The sequence below is a fragment of the Castanea sativa genome, chromosome 3, assembly GCF_040712315.1.
Source record: "Castanea sativa cultivar Marrone di Chiusa Pesio chromosome 3, ASM4071231v1".
Classification (NCBI taxonomy): Eukaryota; Viridiplantae; Streptophyta; class Magnoliopsida; order Fagales; family Fagaceae; genus Castanea; species Castanea sativa.
This window is the reverse complement of record NC_134015.1, coordinates 23,347,772-23,351,813: the sequence shown is the minus strand read 5'-3', so window position 1 is coordinate 23,351,813 and position 4,042 is coordinate 23,347,772. Positions and strand designations below refer to the sequence as shown.

Sequence of the window (4,042 nt, the reverse complement as noted above, 5' to 3'; positions counted from 1 at the left end):
AAGTTTCTTCCATAGCTGTATCAAAGAGAGTATCTTTTGCACAGTTTTTGTAACCTATCTATAATTCAGTATTGATCTATAACATTTTAAAGCTTGCTTCTATTAAGCCCATATTCAAATGAAAAGCCCATATTCAAAGTTTGCTTCTGTTAAAATTTTAAATCTTTTGTAACATGAAAACCCTTTATTTCAATCAATAGAATTGAGACAATTTCTTAGTTTTTTTTATGGTTGTTTGCTAATGCTTAAATTTGATGTCTTTAGGTTATGGAACCCTATAGTGATGCACCTCCTTCCCAAACAACACCCAATGCCCAAGTTGAACCCACTGTCCAAGCTGAACTTGTTGTCACTCCAACTAATGCTCACGCACTTCCACCTAAACCTAATGATAAAACCAAGGTGAGTGAGATAGATGTTGATTGTGGTAATAATAGGAAAAAGTCTACTGCTTTGGATCATTTTGACAAAATAAAGATTAGTGAAGGTCAATTTATGGTTGTTTGCCATTATTGCCAAAAAACTTATCGTGCTAATAGCAAAGGTCATGGTACTACTAATTTATTGCATCATACACCAAACTGTGTTAAGAACCCTAATAGAGTTTCACTTAAAGGGCAAAAAACCTTAGCATTTGAACCCACAATGAATGAGGAGGAAGGGTTTCAGCTTGTACCAACAACTTTTACTGTTGAGGCTTCTAGGAAGGCACTCGCTGAAATGATTATAATAGATGAGTTGCCTTTTAGGTTTGTTGAAGGGTATGGGTTTCAAAGATATTCAACAACCTTACAACCTAAGTTGCAAATTAGGGATATCCCATCTCATCAAACTGTAGCTAGGGATGTGATTGGCATTTATGGTGTTGAGAGAGAAAAATTAAGGGAAGTCTTGAAAGGTCATAGGGTGTGCCTTACTACGGACACATGGACTAATATTCAAAATCTGAATTATATGTCCCTCACATGTCATTTTATTGATGATGATTGGAACTTGCATAAGAGAATTCTGAATTTTTGTCAAGTGGAAGACCATAGGAGGGAAACTATAGGTAGAAAGATTGAGATGTGTTTGTGTGAGTGAGGTGTTGATGGCATATTCACCTTGACAGTGGATAATGCTTCCTCCAATGGTACTACCATTAAATTTTTACAAACAATAACTAAAGATTAGAAGGGGACTATTTTAGAACATGAGTTCTTGCACATGAGGTGTTGTGCACATATCCTAAATTTGATTGTGGGAGATGGTTTGAAAGAAATTGATGTGTCCATTGCTAGGGTGCTTGAAGCGGTGAGGTATGTGAAGTCCTCACCAAATAGAAATCAAACTTTTAGGAGTTTTATGGAGAGATTAGGTATTGAGTCCAAGTGTTTACTAAGTCTTGATATACCTACTAGGTGGAACTCTACCTATCTCATGTTAGATATTGCTGAAAATTTTGAGAAAGTGTTCCAAAGAGTGGACTTTGAGGATGATAGCTATTGTTCATACTTTTTGAACAAGGAAAATAGTGGTGGTTTGGGATCTCCTTGTGGGGTTGATTTTCAAAATTGTAGGACGTTTGTGGGTTTCTTGAAACTTTTTTACAATGCAACAAAAAAGTTCTCCGGTTCTTTGTATGTGACTTCAAATACCTTCTTTGATGAGATGTTTGTGATTCAAGAGAACATTGCTCATTTAATTAAATCTGAAAATCATCTCTTGAAAAACATGGCAACTAAAATGGAAGCTAAGTTTGAAAAGTACTGGGGGAGAGGGGATAAAATTCATCAGCTTTTGTATGTGGTTGTGGTTCTTGATCCAAGGAAGAAAATGAGGTTTTTGAAGTTTTCTTTTTCTGAAATTTATGGGGATGAAGTGGCTGATGAGATGGTTGATTTAGTGAGGAAGATCATGGATAGGTTGTATGATGATTACTCTAGGGTTGATTCACCAAATGTGGTAGTAACAAGTGAGAATGAGAGGACACACATGGAAGGTGATACAATTGGTTGTAGTGATCCATATGCGATGGCTAATTCACAATATGAGCGGTTTTTAGAGGTGAGAATGAGAGGACACACATGGAAGGTGATACAATTGGTTGTAGTGATCCATATGCGATGGTTAATTCACGATATGAGCGGTTTTTAGAGGTTGAGAAGTCTATAGGGTGTAGCAATGAGATTGAAAAATATTTGGCTGAAAATTGTGAGAGTAGAAGGGATGAAATTTGAGATTTTGGGGTGGTGGAAAGCCAATTCAGATAGGTACCAAGTGCTGTCGAAAATGGCTAGGGATGTGCTCGCTGTACCTATTTCTACAGTTGCTTCTGAATCGGCATTTAGTACCGGAGAGCGCATACTTGATCCATTTCAAAGTTCACTTTCCACTCTCATGGTTCAAAATCTTGTTTGTGCTCAAAACTGGCTGCAAGCCCATGTCCCAATTTCTTTTCGCAAGTCAAAGGATGAGATGGAGGCCTTGGAGGATGAATTTCATTAATTAGGTAATATGTTTAACTTCCAAACTTCTTGTCTATTAAGTGTTATTAAATGTGTCATATACTTGAGCAAAATTTAATCTATTGTCTCAATTTTTTCTTTTCTAGTTTTAAATTAAGCAACAACAGCAGCAAGTTCTAATTCCTGCTCAAGCAAAGGTGGTACTCGTACCATAATTAGTATTAATGAATGATCACTGATTGGGTATGTTTCTGCCCTTATAATTTTTGTTCATATTGGTCACTTCCCTTTTGGTTATTTTGTAACTTTAGTTCTTTGTCTTTATATATTATTGATAAATATTTTTTCCCCTTGTATTGTAGGAGGAAGGAAGATCGCATTTTGTATAGGAGGCAGTTTTTTTGGACAGATGTGTAGCTTTTCTAATTATACATGAACTCTTGTCTTGCTTATAGGAAGGAAAACTTAGCATTTGTGTAGGCTTTACTTTCTATAAGTTATGGACTTGTTAACTATAGAAAATAGAGTAGTAAAGCTTTAGGAAAGCTATTTTTTGGAAATACTTATAGTGTTTCATAATTGTAACTAATTATATATATACTGCTGGGAATATTGTCTACTACTTTGGGAGTTTACTGCCTTGTGCAGTAACTGCCTCTATGACTTTATATATATTTATGGAATTATGAAGATGATGTATTTTTAGAAATGCTTGCTGCTATTTGATTCTGGATATTTATTTGATGTGTGGAATGGTTGGTAGGTATGTGTTCAAATTGATAGATTGATGAATGTGGAAACAAAATGGTACTCCCAGGCCTTAAGGCTTAAGCAGTTTGGAAAACTTTTCTTATAATGTGTGGATGATTAATAGGTGGTAATAAAATGGCATTGTGTTTTTATTTGTTTGATTAATGCCTAGGTTTTACAAGCTATTAATGTTTAACAGGTACCCAGGTTTTACTTTGTATTTTTTTTTCTCAAATGTCAATACTCAATATGAATTGTTTTGGGAATTCATACTCAATATCTAGGAAGTATGAATTTGGAGTTTTGGACAAATTCAAGTAGAGTTGAAGGCCCATTTTAACAAAAATTAAGTCAAAAACATGCCCAATCTGATATGTCAAGAATCAAAAACTATTGAATCCTTGAAAAGCCCAATAATTTAGGCCAAAAAGGCCCAAAAAAATTAAATCCAATAAAAAGGCCCAATAAGTGGTCTAATTCGCCAAACCGTTGAATTCGACCTGTTCCACTCGATGATTCGACCCGGCGGGTCAGTTTTTTAGTGAACCGACCCAATTGGGTCGAATGCGGGTTGGGCCCAAACCCGGGTCGACTCGACTGGTGGACAACCCTAACGAGGATGGGTCCCTTCTCAAGCCTGGTGAGGAGGACATTTTGAAGGTTTTTTCACTTTGATAGGGACTCTATAAATCGTGCCTTGTTTCTAAAATGGTATATTGTTTATCGATTTGGGTGAACTTCATAAGTGCGCTAGGCATTTTTCTCTTTCCATTATTTTTCCTTTTGGTGAGGTTCCTTTCCCTTATAGGATGGTTGGTTTTCAACTCCAGGTCCTAAGGTTTGGT

General features: G+C 36.0%; 1 pseudogene; it reads left to right on the top strand.

Annotated features, from left to right (window-relative positions):
* The first annotated feature begins 267 nt into the window (after positions 1–267).
* Positions 268–2,679, top strand: LOC142626979 (zinc finger BED domain-containing protein RICESLEEPER 2-like; annotated as a pseudogene).
* Positions 2,680–4,042: the final 1,363 nt, after the last annotated feature.